The sequence below is a fragment of the Vombatus ursinus genome, unplaced genomic scaffold, assembly GCF_900497805.2.
Source record: "Vombatus ursinus unplaced genomic scaffold, bare-nosed wombat genome assembly UNPS02014786.1, whole genome shotgun sequence".
In the NCBI taxonomy this organism is placed as follows: domain Eukaryota; kingdom Metazoa; phylum Chordata; class Mammalia; order Diprotodontia; family Vombatidae; genus Vombatus; species Vombatus ursinus.
The window spans coordinates 29728680-29745329 of record NW_020954564.1 but is presented as its reverse complement, the minus strand read 5'-3'; the positions used below and the strand labels follow the sequence as shown (position 1 = coordinate 29745329).

General features: G+C 39.6%; 1 protein-coding gene across 2 annotated transcripts in view; it reads left to right on the top strand.

Moving 5' to 3' along the window:
- Nucleotides 1–9662: 9662 nt before the first annotated feature.
- The window catches only part of SIAH1 (siah E3 ubiquitin protein ligase 1), a 55203-nt gene continuing 48215 nt past the window's right edge, over nt 9663–16650 (top strand). Inside the window, exons 1-2 of one of the 2 annotated variants that reach the window (XM_027867915.1) lie at nt 9663–9747; nt 9886–10062. The gene's annotated coding sequence lies outside the window, so the exon portion shown is untranslated. Of the gene's footprint in view, nt 9748–9885; nt 10063–10605; nt 10716–16650 lie in introns of those variants that run through there. The other variant, XM_027867914.1, reaches the window with a different exon arrangement.

Below are 16650 nucleotides of genomic sequence, written 5' to 3'. Positions count from 1 at the left end.
ACCCTCATGTTTAAAGGATATTGTTTCTCCTATGGTAGGGAATAGAGATAAACCAATTAGCTCAAGGGAGTGGAGTGAGGGGGTCAAACTAGTGACCTTGGCCTCCTGGTTCTAACCAAATATTTCTGGCAGGCCTATGGAGGGAGCCAAGGTCTGCTGGTTTCTGGGTTTCAGGTCAATTTATAGACACTCCTTGCTTCCCTTTTTTCTCTTCTTACTTATTCACCTACAGTTACTATTACGGAAGACCTTGTGGCAAGTAAGAGTCACAGAAATGCACAAGTGGAGGAGGTAATTTTTTTTGCACATGTCTGAAAACAAAGGAGGCGGCATAGAATGCCAGATGAGCTTCCTATCCCCCCCCCCACCTAGGAGTAAGCTGTAAAATTGGCAACATCTTTGTGCTGCAAAACCTAATAATATTGTTATGCTAATATGGTTTTCTTTTGTGCTACTGTACAATGTTATGACAGTCTCTAAATAAAATCCCTAGATACTTTATGTTTTGGGATGAGGCAGAGGCTCCAGCTGCACTACAGCTTTTTTGTACCATCGTGGAATACTATGAATGTGAACAAAATAAATGGTGTGTCAGCTGGGGCTATTTGGTTGTGTCCCTAGGGATCACTTCAATATAGCTATATCTCTGCTGCTCCTTTGGGTTAAGAGATAGGAGCCGGAAGTGTTATATAGTAAAGATGGGACTCTTAGGAATATGGGAACGTAGAATCTTGGAGCTGGAAGGAACCTTAGAGACTAGCCAATCCCAGCACCTTTAATTTACAAAGAAATCTGAGGCCCAGGAAGAGGAAGTTATTTGCCTAAACAAGTTAATAGAAGAACTGGAACTAAAATTCAGGTTTTCAGACTCTAGCCTGGTTCTTTGCTATAGGTGGATGACTAGAAAGACTTCTGGAGATCACTTCCAGTCTAATGAAAATGTGGCTTTGGGTTCTCTTTCACTTATCCCACTGTCCAGCCACCCAGTTCCCCTAGTCTATGAGAGGCTACTGACCTAGCTTCTTTACCTTGTCTCTGAAAGTGAAGGGAAGATACCTGAGTTCAAGTTCTAGGGACTGAGATGGGGAAACCTTACCCTTACTGGTGTTTCTTAAGTTCCCCCTCAAGGCCTGCATTAATTAGTTTAATGGATTCTTTTGTATAGCTCCAGTCAGAGGTAATCAAGTACAGTATTTATTTGTCTTTTGCTTTCACCAATGGTGTTTCACAAATGTGCATCCTTATATTGGCTCTAAAGCTTTTATATCAGAAAATTTGTACTCTGGCTATCTCCATTGCCATGGCAACAAGGCCCTAAAGGGTGTACAGATGCGTAATGTCCTGCTTCATTCCTGAATACCCTGGGAAAATGTGATAGTACCAAACCTTGTGTTTTTTCCAAGAAAAAAAATACAAAGCAAAAAATGTCATGATTTGAAAGCTGTTTGTCCAGGCCTTTTTAACCAACATGAACCAGTATGTTGATATGAGAAACACTGGACTGGGAGTCAAGAGACTTGGGTTTTGTCTCTCTCTGCCTTTAACTCAAAATGTGAGTATAACTGGTGACTTTGTACAGCCCTGCCTCACTTAAATCCAATTCACTTGCAAGTCGAGACATCACCTTCTGAGGTCTCTGATCTTCTTTGAGAATGAAAGAACAACAATGACCCATTCTTCTCTAGACCTCAATTTCCCATCTGCAAAATGGAGTTGATTGACATTGATTCCATTTAATTTTACAAACATTCAAGATAGTATGCTTTGGGCTTTAGATAAACTCTAAGATCTCTTCTAGCTTTAAAATGCTATAAGAAATTGATCTCTGAATGTCCGCCCTGAGTACCCATTTCATTTCCCAGTCTAGGTGGTACCCTTTATCTCAGTTCTCCAGACATAAGTAAAATACTCAGGAAGCTAGGAGAAACTTCCTTAAAATCATTTAAATAACAGACTTTGACTCACAAATGTCTCCTTTCCTTATGCCAAGAATTTAGGAGCTCAGTATATACTGAATACCTGAAAGCCATTGTCATTCACATACCTAAAGGACTCTTGATTAAGTTACCTGACTCTACCAGAAGTATATATATTTTCTAACAGAGACTAGACATATTGTTTGGGAGCACATAATACTTTTCCTCTATATGAGTATTTAGAGGAAAATTTAGGAAAGGCATATTTGACAAGAAAGGTTCAGAAATTTAGGGATAGACTATAAGAATGATTAGACACTTTCCAATTCATGAGGCTTATAAAAGTCTGTAGGAAAGGATTCTGATAATATTGTCTCTGATTTCTTATTCAAGTCTATCATTCACCCCTGAAAATTCGTAAGAAAGCAATGAGCTCAGAGCATGGAATGGAAAAGTACAGTTTGAAAAGATTTAAGCTGTCAGAGGGAACTGTTATCTTCACTAAAGTATGGTGTATGTTTATGGTGTAAGTATGTATGTATGGTGTAAGTATGTAGAGCTTTGTTTGGAAAGTGAATTGCATGAAAAATCCAAATAACAAACATGGGCTGCTAAAACTTACTGTCTTATTTCAAAGAGGATTGTAGCTAGCAGAGAGCTGTAGAACTCTGCCCTAGGATAGAAAATATAGAGGGCTCCAATAGTATTGTCTTGAATTGGGCTTCCTTCCTAAGCACCAACTAGCCTTGGCTCGATCTCTGGTATAGCCGACTCCTCCTCAAGTGGGTTTCTCTCCTGGGCCACACCATAAGTACCTCCCTTCTCCAGATCTACCCCAGGTGCAATAATTGTTCTGGGGGTCATGACAAAACTGAGTAGAGGAAACTTACACATCCTTAGCTAGGATGTACTTTAGTTTCACTGATAATAGTCACACTTCCCTATGATAATGATTTCTTGATTAATTCACTAGGCATATATTAATCATCTGTGATGTTCAGAGCACTATACTAGGCATGTATAAATGGTAAACTAAAAGTGCTATGTAGATGAGTAATTATTATTACAAGGGGAAGAAAAGCAGAAGTTACAATTCTTGCCCCTGAAGAATTTATAATTTAGTTGCAGAAAAAACTATACAATTGTATAATAAGTAGAAAGCAAAAGATAGTGTATGAGAAGGTAGGCCAAATTATATAGAGTATCAAGAAATTGAAAGGTCAATGGAGTGATCAAGGCTGGTTTGCCAGCAGTCATTAAAAGAAAGTCTCCAACCTGGGTCTCAAAGTAATTGAGTAATTTAGATTGCCAGGGAGAAGGCAGGATGAACATTTCTGGGAGGTGAACATTCTGACATAGAATAGGTCATAGGAGTGAATTGGAAGGGGTAAAAAATGTTACATGTTAAAAAGAGGTATGATGAAGAAAAATTAGAGATGAAGTTGTTTAAATGGGAGGGAGTATCCAGCTCACCAATGATCCTACACGAATACTAGACTGAGAAGTTCAGATTTGATTTGATAGGAAATATGGAATTACCATAAATTTCTGATCAGAAGAGTGGCATAGGATCAAAGGATCATAAAATTTAGATCTGGAAGGCACTTTATCGTATATATAGTGTTTGACATTACCTGGCAGCTAGATACAGATTGAACTGAAGCAGAGAAATGGAGGGGAAGGGTGGAGTAGGGAAATCAGCTAGGAAGCTTTGTAATAAGGCAGATGCAAAGTGATTATGGTGGCAGTGGACATTAAGAAAGTTCAAATACAAGTAATATTGTGCAGAAAGAAATGGCAGTCGTCTGTGACTGATCGCTCTATACAGAAAGAGAGAATTTCTAATATAGTACAGCAATTCCAGCTAGAAAAAGCAAAGCAGGGTTTTTATATGAGTTCACATACATAGAAGAGCTAAGAAAAGACCACATTGTGAAATTTGGCTCTTAGACTTTAGCAGAGCAGAGTTCCATGAGGCTGATGGCTGCCTGTTGATATCCATCATGCCCTAATTCAACATAGTTGAATACAGTTCTGATGCAATATGCAACATGTTCTAATCACATACCATATCTTTAGGTATAGTACAGAATAGCATTGTCATTTCTCTGAGGGAGAAATTGCCATCTCTCCTTCAGGCTCAAAGAAGCTGACTCTGCATGCATCTACAGTTTAAACATCTTCAATTACCAGGTTTCATTAGCTAAGAAGGACAAATTAAGCAACAGAAGCCCCAATAACCTTAGTTGTACAAACACTGTTTTTCAGTGCCAATGGACTTCTTGCCAAAATAAAAGATGTAAGATAAGATACTATGAATATCGGTTTCCTTTTTTGTGGATGTGGGGAAGATAAATTAAGTGCTTGCAACTTGCTTTTAAAATGAAAAGTGTTGAAAATTATTGCTGTCTAAAGTAAGTAAGAAAATAAAATGTCACCTTAGGTTATTAGAACAGAAATAGTATAAACCAAGGCTGTATTTTCAGGTTGTTTGAGAAAGTTCACATTTTTATAGAACAAACCAAAAAACCAACTATAATCTCCCTCCTCCACCAAAATTAAAAGCAATTCATTCAAAATACATTCATACTGGATTATTAGGAAAGCTAATACTGCTATTCTTTGATTAGGAAATGAAACTAGAAAAGTATTGTTATTGGCTATTGTTATTTATTGGTAACCAAGAAAAGAATCAATCACTTATACTTACAGAGATGGTGCCACTTCAAAATTAGGAGACAAATATTTGATGGCTTTCAATAGTAGCAATAAAACAGAAACCCATGAGATTAGATTTATGTGATCATATAGTTCAATAAGTTTGCTTTTAGAAATGGTTTTAAAAAGATGAATACACAAGATTTAGAAATCTTACTATACATACTTTTTCAGTAGATTTGCACAGGGACATTTTCACTCTTTTCAGATATTCTGTGATGAGAAAGAAAGGAAGGGAGGGAGGTAAGAAAAAAGGCAGAAGGAAAGAAGTTAAAGAGAGAGAGAGGGAGGAAAAATGAAAGAAAGAAAAGTATCAAAGAACGAGAATTGTCCTGGAGCCTCACTATAATACCACTTATTATATACTAAGTGTAGAGAAGCTTTTTATTTCATTGTGGTCCTCTACTGATTTTTTTTTCTCTGTTGGATTATTGGAACCTTTTGCTTTTCCTAATACTATGGATTAGAATGAAGTGACTTCTTGGAACCCAAAGGAATTATTATTAAATGTATCAGAAAAACCTCCTTATAACACAGCACTGAAGCTTTGTGGATGAACAATAAAAGGCTTTTTTCAGTTAATGACCAGGGAAATTTTATAAGAATTTAAGAAAATAGATAAAATAAAAGAAAAACCCTGTAATTAGACTAACCTGACAACCCAAATCCCCTTGAGAGTAGGAATTATGTCTTACATATTTTTGTGTCCCAGTACCATTTTATCTCACTTAGAGTTTTGCACACATTGGTTGTTCAATAAATATTTGAGGAAGGATGAAAGATAGGCAGGAAGGAAGAAATGAAAGAAAAAAAGAATGAAAGAGAGTTGGTTTCTGTACAGAACTGAGATATGCATTTAGTGTTGTGAACATAATAACATAGGAATTGCATATAGAAAGTAATTTTCAGACTTTACCCAATGGACTTTGTTGTACTTATCTTTATGGGGGCCTAGCCCAGGGGAGCTATGGTCACCCTATGCTTGAATGAGGCATAAACATCAGGGTCCTCAATTAAAAGGTGTTTTAAGTAGAATAGCCCCAAAAAGCCAAAAGGGAAGTTCAACAATTAACCATGCTCCCTCAAAAATAAACCAGATAGTTTCTTGTGATGCTGTGCTTCAAGGCAAACTGACAGCAGACCCTCTTTACAATTTTAGATTTGTCAAAGGCACTAAGAGGCTGTGACTTGTCCAGGGTCCAAAGGAGGTACTTTAAACTCGGTTGAGAGAGAGAGAGGGAGAGAGAGAGAGAGACAGAGACAGAGACAGAGACAGAGACAGAGACAGAGAGAGAAAGAGAGAAAGAGAGAGGGACAGAGACAGAGACAGAGACAGAGAGACAGAGAGAGATGGAGGACATGACATTGCAGTGTGGTGCAGTAAAAAAGAACTGTGGATTTGGAGTAAGAGGACCTGGTTTCAAATTCTGATTCTGTCACTGATTCACTTCATAAACTAAACAACCCTAGATATGAAATTACAGTAAATAGGTGGGTCTGAAAAAGAAAACATTATTCTAACATGTGGGAACATGAATTCAAGTACCTCCTATGTCTGTATTTAATCAGAAGGTTATCCTAGGCTGAGAAGTGCTCTGTGTTTGACTAGCTACAAAGTTATCCTTGAGAGGGAATGCTAGGCATGTCCTTGTAGCTATTCACCTAAGGTGAATGCTTAATGGGTATTAATAATCTAACATGGAAAGAGAACTCAGTAGTTTCTTAGGCAAGAAGTACCTGGTGATTGCTTGACAGATATGTCTCTGAGGTGGTCTAGTTATAAGTAGATGGGTTAAAAGTTTTGATCTTGTGACCTGGTTTGTATCAGGAAAACAACACTCTGGTTAGTTCAAGACACTGAAAACAAATTATAATCATCTAAATTGGCTTAATCAAGGTTGGCAAAGTTATTTGGGGATTTTTCATTTTGCTAATCCATTTTAGCTGTGCAGACAATAGGACTTTGTACAGCAATCCCTCCTCTCCTCCCCCCTCTCCAGCAGCCCATAGATCAACCAATGCTTTAGAAATACTTAGACTCTGCAAGTGACTCATCCAAAAACTATGGCCTAATGGAGGAAAGGACTTTAGAAACGGGTCTCCTAAAAATCCAAGGATCATACCTAAAGCAGAAAATTCTAATGTATATAACCAAATCAACATCATCAATGTGGTGGGCAGGGTAAACGCACTTATAGTCAAAGAGAGATTGCAACCTTGGAACTGAGTTGTAATGTCTAGTTGATCCCACATAATGAAGTGAAACAAAGGTCATTTCAGATAAAAGTTCTGACTATCTAGGGAAGTTACAGAATCATAGGCTGTCAGAGCTTTAAGGGAACTGAGATCTAACCCTCACATCTTACACATAAGCAAAATGAGGTCCATAGAATTTAAGAGACTTACCCAAGGTCACATAGCTAGTGAGTGAGTGGCAGAGTTGGAAATAAACCAAGGTTTTCTGATTTTCAGTGTAATCCTCTAGTGCTTAAGCATTTGAATAAAGGTTTCCATTATTTTTACATAGGAAGGAAATACGTACAGTTCGTACTTCTGTTATGCATAGTAATCTAGGAGCATAGAAGTAATAGGGTTTTAAAGCTGAAAATGCTACTCACTCCATGAAGTTCAACGAATAGAGTGTGACAGCACAATCAAAGTACTGTGGGATGATGGGAGATAGAAGTCAGGGCATGGATGGAGCAGAGCCCAATTATGTAACACAGAAGGGCATTTAAAATTGATTTACCATATTGTCAAGTTATATTTACTCTATTTTCAATACAGTGTTTATAGAAAGAGGAGGAGATTCTGGGGCAGGAAAAAATAGAAAAAATATTGTTTTAAAAGTATATCACAATCCCATAGCTTCCAGTGAAACTCTATTACTCACAAAGATGCTTTGGACCAGGCTATTTCATTCATGTTATTCAAAAACTGAATTCAAAGTCCATGATGTTTAAGAAGCATTCCTTTTAAAATTCAACTTCATGTCTCAAGTAACTTGATTTCTGTATTCCTTGTTCCACCATTAAGACTGTATATGTCTAACACAGTACATATATTTAATTGTATACAAAATGCTATTCATATGGGTGTCTTTTTTATTTTGCTTTAAGAGTCCTTAATGGCAGAGCCTGTATCTAATTTTTTAAAATTTTTCTGTAATTCAAATCTCATAATCTCTATAATTGGCCCACCAGCATGGTTAACTCAACTGAAAACCTCAAGAGTGCCCCTTATCCCATGTACCTCTTTGTCTTTCTTTGGGATCTCATTTATTTACTAACTTAATATCCACAGAAATCTCACATTAATGCCTCATTGTGGCATGGAGGTGACCCTGGGCTCTTCAAGGTTATGCTGGTAGTGCATATGATTTTTACTTTTGCTGGAAAATCTTCAAATACAGCCAGTGACATAACTGTGCTTGTCATTGGAGGACCAGACTAATTCAGGGATGCCACAGAGTAATGAATTCTTCTGTCCCAACAACTTGGTTAAGACTGATGACTAAAGTAGGATTGTGATCCACATGGCTTCAGGGAATCATGATTATGGATCTTAAAGTACTAAAGTATTAATCCAAGTACTGACTACATAACATTATACTAGTGAACATCAAAACTCAGTCTTTGTCTGTGAGGGACATACAAGCACATACATCATTACACAGATCTAAAAATGTCACTAAAAATCTCTATTATTGATCCTTAAGGGTCATCAGTAAATTATATCTCTAATATTCCATTTCTTAACATAAAGATTAAGCTCATTCTGGGTTCTTAATCCTTTAAAAATTCATGGAAAAAATCATTCAGATAAACCAAAACCAAACAAACCTTATTTGGCGTCAGAAACAAAAGTGTTGGTAAGAACAATTTATCACTGCCCTCAAGAAATAGTTATTTTCCTGAAGACAGATAACAGAGAATTAGATTAAGAAAACAAATCAAAATGCAGTGGTACAATATACTAATTTGAAGATAGATTAATGAAATGAGTCATTTGCAAGTTATTTTCATGCTATATACCCAGCTTGTCCAACAACATTTTGTGTATCTTCCCAGAATCTCAATAGGAAAGTATCCAGGACCTACAAGTAAGACTGAAGATTGGAGGAAAAAGAAATCCTATAAACCTTGCTAGGTTGTCTCCTTACATAAAACATAATCTCCTTGAAGCCAGGGACCTTTTTTTTTTTTGTCTTTGTTTTTGTGTCTCCAGGTCCTAGTACCTAAGCAGATGTTTAATAAATGCTTGTTGATTGTGATAGATTACAAGGATCCTAAATTTTCTTCTTTGCCTCTCCAAGTTTAGTTTTGCCTATGGGGCCAAACAATAATTCTAATCTCTTTTCCATTTGATTGCCTTTTCAATGTTGAAGACTACAATTAAATTGCACCCCAGTCTTTTCTTCTCCTGGATTGAGGGATTGGGACTGGACGGGTGATTTCTTTGGTATAGGGAGTTTTGGGATTAGGAAATTTTCCAAACTGACAGCAGACCCTCTTTACAATTTTAGATTTGTCAAAGGCACTAAGAGGCTGTGACTTGTCCAGGGTCCAAAGGAGGTACTTTAAACTCGGTTGAGAGAGAGAGAGAGAGAGAGAGACAGAGACAGAGACAGAGAGACAGAGAGAGATGGAGGAGTGCCTATGTGTGTTCATTCAGTAAACATTTATTTAATGTCTACGGTGCACAAGCAAGCCATGTGCTATATGTTAGGTGTGCCCTGAACACACAAAAGGAGTGTAGTTCTACACTGACATATGTAAGGTATATACTTCCAAAGTGACATACAAAATGTATGTAGTTCTGGGCACAGAATGTCAGTTTTCATGGACCTCCCACAAAAAGCCAAATGACAGACTTGCAAAGCTCCAGACGAGATGATTGTGCGGTAGCTCTTGCTAGTACAAGCCTTGAACCTACTTGTAAAAAGTCACTGGAGGTGGGGAAAGGGGAAGTGCTGCAAATACTTTTTTAAGTGCAAAGGGAAAAGTTGCCAAGTTTAACTTCGAGATCAGAGGATTCCAAGAGGAAACAGCATCCAACTCTCCCTGCCCCCTTAAAAACAAACCCTTAGGGCCCTGTTTCGCTGTAGCTAAAGGTAGTGGAACCATGGTGGCGGCGAGGGGGCGAGGAAGAATCAAATTTGGGTGTGGTTTCCCTTTAACTTTAACAGTCGCTGTTTTTTTTTTTTTTTGTGTGTGTGTGTGTTTTTTGTTTGTTTTTTGGTTTCTTTTAGGTGAGCAGGAATGGGGAGGGGTTGTGGAGCGAAGTGAACAAAAGCCAGTATAGAGACGGCGGAAGGGCAGCGCCTTGGGCTCCTCTTCGGGACGATTGCGGGGTGGGAGACGGAGGTCATGGAGTGGTCCCCACAACAAAGCCCCTCCGCCTCGCAAGAATGCATCTGCAGTGCGTGGTGAGGAAGCCCCAGGGTGGGGTGATGGGCGGATACCTCTGACAGGCCTTGGGTGGGGGAGGGGGGACGGAAGCACTCGCTTCTCTTTTCATTTGGGACGGTTGGGCCGAAGCGGGGAGGGCTCTGTTGTCTACGTGAGTCTGTGTGGGGAGCAACGGTCACCGAGGCAGCAAAGACACTAACTGCCACCTGTGGTGACCCGAAGCTCAGGCTGCCCAGACTGAGCCACGGATTTCCGCGCCTGCGCACTCTCTTCTCCACCCCCCCTGCCGCGCGCTCTCCAGCTCCCTCCTCTCCGGGGCCGCGCCTTCTTCTCCAGGGCCTCCGCCGCAGTGTGTGGTATTTAGCGGGAACGCGCGGCAGGCTCGAGCTCGAGCGAAGCGGCGGCGGCTGGGCAGCAGAGGGAGCCGCGGCGGCGGTTGCAGGGCGCGCTCTCGAGAGGTGGTAGCAGTAGCAGCAGCAGCAGCGTGTCCCATCGGGCGGCGCCGCGGCCTCTGTGTGAGGGGGAGGCGGAGGTGGCGGCGGCGGCGGCGGTGGCGGGGGCTGGCGGCAGCGGTGGTGAGGTGGAGGAGGAGGAGGAAGAAGAAACGGAGGAAGCAGCGCGTTTGAGACGGAGCGAGAAACGGGGCCCCGGTCGCGCTCTCCGCCCACCGGTAAGTGCGGCCCAGCCTGAGGGAGGAGCCGGGGGAGCCGGGGCGGGGGGTGCTCGGTGGGGGGGGTGGCGCCGCGCGGGGCTCGAGGTCCGGCTAATGGCGGCGGCCGGCTCTTCAGAGGAGAAACCGCCGCCTTGCCGCGAAGGGAGGGAGGAAGGAAGAAGGGAGGAAAGGCAGGCCCGCCGCGGCGCAGCCGCCTCCGCGGGCAGTCGGCGGCCCCTGGCCCGCCTTTGTCTCCGGCCTCGGAGGGGGAGCGAGCCTGGGCCTCACGGCCCAGTCGAGGCCGGCCCCGCCCCGCCCCCGGGGTCGGGTTTCCCCCGCGGTCCGGGGCCTTTCCTTGGCGTCTGGCACCCGAGCGGGCCTGGGGTGGGAGTTGGGGAGGGGGCCTGGCCCCGAGAGCTCTGGCGGCCCCGAGCGAAGTGGGGCAGAGAAAGGCTTTCCTTGGGCCCGGACGCCTGGGGAGGCGGGCCTCGGCGGAGGGGGAGGTGCCGGCCGGCCTCTGCTCGGCTCCCTCGTGCGGGGCTTTGTTGTGATGGGGCCGGTGTTTGTGGCCAACATGGCGGAGGTCAGCTGAGTCTTGTACCGTGAGCCACCGAGCCGGCCCTTCCCTCCCCCTACCTGGCACCCTCCGACGCCCCCACCACTTCCCTCATTCTGGGGTTGTGGTCGTCATCCTTCCTTCTTCCAGACGTTCCAAACATCCGTCCCTGTAATATGGGATGTTCGTTCCTTTTCTCACTGAAGCCTGAGCCTTGTATTGTGCAGTGCAGAGAATGCAGTCTCCTCTTTATTGCAGAAAAGATCCTATGAATGAATGGGTTGCTGAACGAGAAAGATATGGGCTTTTAGTTTAAAGTCCAAGATAACCCTGTTCTCTCATCTTCTCTGGGCTAGAAGTTTGGGAGAGTTGTCGGAAGGCATAATTATTTTATTTATACAGGGTCATAATCTGAACGTCCTAATCTCTCAGTTGATAGCATGTGCTTCCTTAGGGCCACCTGGATGTTTTAGTTGTCCTTCCCCCCACCCCCCAGTGATATATTGGAAGGATATTTAGCATTGATTAGACTTATTTTAAGAGTAATTTTGTGTTTTGAAAGTTAAATTGTGTCTGGCCCATGCAGTATTAATGAACAAGGATTGTATCGGTCTTATTTCTTCTTAGAAGAAAACTTTTCCTTTTGATAAGCAACTGCAAGTGTGTGTGTGTTCACTGCTTAATACATTGTAAGTGTATAGGTAGAATCTGTAGATCAACATTTTAAAAGATTTCATTGGGTAGCCTATTAGGGTAGTGAGGTAACCTTGTTGGAGGTGGAGAAGCTGGGACACTTATGGGGGGTGTGGTGATGTTGATACTTGACAATTTATTTTATATTGTGATTTTTAAATTGTTTAAATAGACTAAAGTAACTAAACATTGTAGGTGAACCTTGGAGAAGGTAGGACACTGTGTTACCAGGGTGTGTGGTGATGATGATACCTGACAATTTATTATATTGTGATTTTAAAATTATTTAAATAGACTCGACCAATTAAATATTGTAGGTGAAAGTCCATTTGCCTCAAAATTAAGAATTACTTTACTTTGCAACTTTTGGACCAACTAATAAGCAAAGTAGGACAGCTGCCATTTAGTGAAAAGACATGTAATGTTAATCTGCTTTTTCAAGAAGGCACAGAATACCATAATGTAGTACTGTGAAAATGTGGGAGCCTTGTTTTTGTAATAAAAGGAAGAAAGTAGGCTTAAGTTGTAGTAAAAGGATTTTGGTTAGATGTTAGAAAAAATTGTGTTCCTAGAAGTTACAGGATGGAAAAATTCATTACTAAAGCTTGCTGTGGAATTTCATTTTCTGGGAATTTGAAAAATGGAGTAGACTATACTATGGAATTATGCAGAACAGGTGTTTGGCAAACGAAGGATGGATTACATTGGGAAAGGGGTCTTTTCTATGTTATGGTTGGTAAATTTGCTTTCAAGAGTTCATTCAACAAACATTTTTAAGAATCTTCTGTGTGTAGAGCATTGGAAAGATAAAGTTAGATAAGGTGCTTTTTCTTATGTAGCTAACAGCCTGAAGGATGCTATAAATACAGCTATAATAGATAGTATTTATATAGTGATTTAAGATTTGCCTTAATAGATAGTTCATTTTATCCTCACAAACCTAGGAGGTAGGTGCTATTATGTAATAATATAATACCCTGTTTTACAGTTAAGGGCAAGTGCAATATGAAAACAATACTTGTTTAAAGAACATAGTGAATTATATATATGAATATTTTATTTATATATGTGTATATAAGTATATATATGCAATTTTTTTGGTCTGGATCTGCAATTTTATCTATGTAGTGAGCTATTGATGAGTTCAAGTTTACAATTGTTCTGCAATTTATAGTTTGAGAGAGTTGCCTAGGGACTTGAGAAGTTGTAACTTGCCTGGAAAAACACAGCCAGTATGCCAGAAGATGGACCTTAACCCAGGTGGTCCTGGTTCCAAGGTTGGGGGTAGACTGCTCTCTTTTACCTCTGTCATCCTGCCCACCTTTTACAGGAAGCCTTTCCCTCTCATTTTTAATTCTAGTGCCTGTCTATTGTGTTTATTTAAAATTTAGCCTGTTTATAGCTTGATTGTGCATAGTTGTTTACAAGTTGTCTCTCCACTAGGCTGTAAGCCCTTTGAGAGCAGGGACTGCCTTTTACCTTTCTTTATTTCCCCAGCAGGCTTAGCACAGTGCCTAGCATAAAGTAGGTACTTAATAAGTGTTTATTGATTAATATTGGAATAATAGCTATTGCCAAAAGGAAAGAACAGGAACTGTGCTACAGACTTTACAATTTGAATCTCACAAGAAATCTGGGGGGTAAGTACTATTATTATCCTCATTTTACATTTGAGGAAACTGAGGCAGACAGGTCAGTTTACACAGCTAGTGAGTCTGAATCTGATTTGAACTCAGGTCTTCTGGACTCTGTCTACCATGCCATCTAGTCGCCATTGTAATAAAGTGATTATGTTTTGGTAGAGAAACAAGCATTTCATTTTATCTATTCATTAGATCACTTTCCAGAAGCATTGATAAGTGTAGTGCAAAAGCTATATTAGTTAATAAATAAATGTAAGCAAGTTCTTAGGTTAGGAGCTGCTCAAGTTACCAAGGAATGTGTACTAAAGTTTACTGTGCTTGTAGCAGTATTGATTGTGTATTAAGAATAAGATTAGAGAGCCTCAGAGTTGGAAGGGACATCATAGATATCTAATATAACCTGTCTCTGAATAGGAGTCCTTCTACAACATCCCTGACTAGTGGTCATCCTGTCTTTGCTTAAACACTTTAGTGAAGGAGCACCTATTTTTTGTTTGTTTAATAATCATTCTTGCAAATGGTATTGTGATAACACAAGGTGTACCCATCCAGGAGCAAGAAGTAAGTTAATAACTTTACATATATTATCGTTCAAAGGTGGTGGTAGAATGATTAATATTTTCAAGCAATTTTTTGGATTTTTGATTAGATGTTTTTTCCTAAGGCTTGAATTAGTCTGCATTATACAAATACAATATCTATTATAAAATTAAGGTTTTGTTTCATTGTTATTAAGTTTGTTCATTTTTCACATCTATAGTGCTTCCTGTATAATATGATATGTGTCCCTCATTTAATCAAATACAGTTCATATTTTTATGGTCTTACTGTGAAAGATAAATTACCGTCTTCATTACAAAAGCATTCCTTGACAGAATTCCTTAGATTCATTAAAACCATTTAAAATAGGATTTAGTGTCATACAACTTCTTAGGAAGACCCTTGTGAAGAGGAACAAAATATTTCCTGCCCTAAAGGAGCTTGCATTCCTGTTTTGGAATTAGATTAATTTGTAGTCATAAGTGTAACATGTACAGATGTTTTTGGTAGCAGAAGTTGTTACTTGTGTTGTTCTTAAAAAATCTTTTTTATCTTTAGTATTCCTGGAATAAGATGAGACAGTGCACAAATTTATAAGTTATTACTGTTTATTTCTTTCTATGATGATTATGCATTCTGTAATATAGGCAGTTAAATCCAGATGTAGTTTCCCCCTCCACCTTCAGGAACTTTAACAAATTGGAATGGAGGGTAGGGCAGGCAACATGAAAGTTGTTGTAGCAACTTAATTTATTGGATTTTTCCCAATTAAAAAGTTATAATATAGTTTTCTTGATGTAACATACAAAGTTAAGCTCACCAGATTTAAGTTACAGACAAGGAATATTAATGAATGTATTTTAAAATACAGTCAGGATCTCTGTTTTGGCCAATTGAGGTAATGGTGGAAGAGAGGAGAGACTTGCAAAGAAGTTTCAGCTTGTAAGTGTGGGACCATGGACAAGTCATTTAAGTTCTCCAAGTTTGTTTTCTTATCTGTAAAATAAGGGAGTAGATTTAAATGGTCTCCAAGTTCCCTTATAGGTTTAAATAAATGATCCTGTGATCTTAAGTAGAATGTTAGGGAGAAGTTCTCTGGTGAGTGATTCTGAAATCTTATTAAACCACTTTTTGACTAAAGTTTAGTTCTCTTTAAATTTCGTAGTATTGTTACTTCTTAATTTGTCCTTTGAAACATGTATATACACAACTGCTTAACTACTCTATAAACTTTCAGAAGTTGTAACCTGAATCAGATAATCAAGAAAGTCCATTGGGGTGAAATTACTCTTGGGATGTTAGTTACAGTGATTAGAGCAGTATTAATTCTGGGGCAGGGTCCAAGTGAAGATTGGAAGTTTCCCTGTTGCTATATTATATAATATTAACATCGATTTTTTAAAAAAACGCCCATTTAACACCATCAATTATATCCTTTATATCCCTTTCCCATTAACCCTCCTTTGTAACCAAGAGTAAAAAAATTGACCAGCTTGGCAATAGTGTATGCCACATTCTTTGTCCATAATCTTCCAACTTCTAGGGAGAAAAAGAATATGTTTTATCTTATGAGAATAAAGACTGTTACAGGTAATCTGAATTTAGTTGCCTTTTTAGTGCTTCCATTTACATATTCATGTTAGTCAAACATTTATTAAACACATTACTAAATGCCAGGCACTATACTAAGCTCCAGAAAGAAAAAGAAAGGCAAAAAGTAGTCTGCTCTTAAGGAGCTCACCATCTAATGGGGGAGACAACTATATACAAATTACACGCGCGCACACACACACACACACACACTCTCTCTCTCTCTCTCTCTCTCTCTCTCTCTCTCTCTCTCTCTCTCTCTCTCTCTGGATAAGTTGGGGTGCTGGACCCCCCTGCAGTGCTGTTCCTCACACTACCATCTCCTGACCCCAAGCATTTTCGCTGACTCTCCCTACCCCAGCTCTTATTTCCTGTCTTCAAGTCCCAGCTAAAATCTTACCTATAGGAAGCCTTTCTCAGTCCTCTTAATGCCTTCCCTTTAAGATTACATTTCTGATTTGTCCTGTATCCCTGGTGCTTACAATAGCATCTTTTTTTTTTTAATAGTATTTTATTTTTCGAATTACATGCAAAGACAAATTTAAATATTCATTAAAATTTTTTTTTCTCTTCCTCTTACCTCCCCCCTCCAGCAAAGCAAACAGCAGGCAATTTGATATGGCTTATGTATATGCAATAAAGTAGAACATTTCTATATTAGTCACATTGTAAAAGAAGAAATAGACCAAAAGGAAAAAGAAAACACAAAAAAGTAAAGAAAGTGAAAATAGTATGCTTTGATCTGCATTCAGTCTCCATTAGATCTTTCTCTAGATATGTATAGCATTTTTCATCATGAGTTCTTTGGAATTGTCTTGGATCATTGTATTGCTGAGAATAGCTAAGTCATTCATAGTTGATCCTCACACAATATTACTGCTATTGTGTACAATGTTCTCTTGGTTACTTCATTTTGCATCAGTTCATGTAA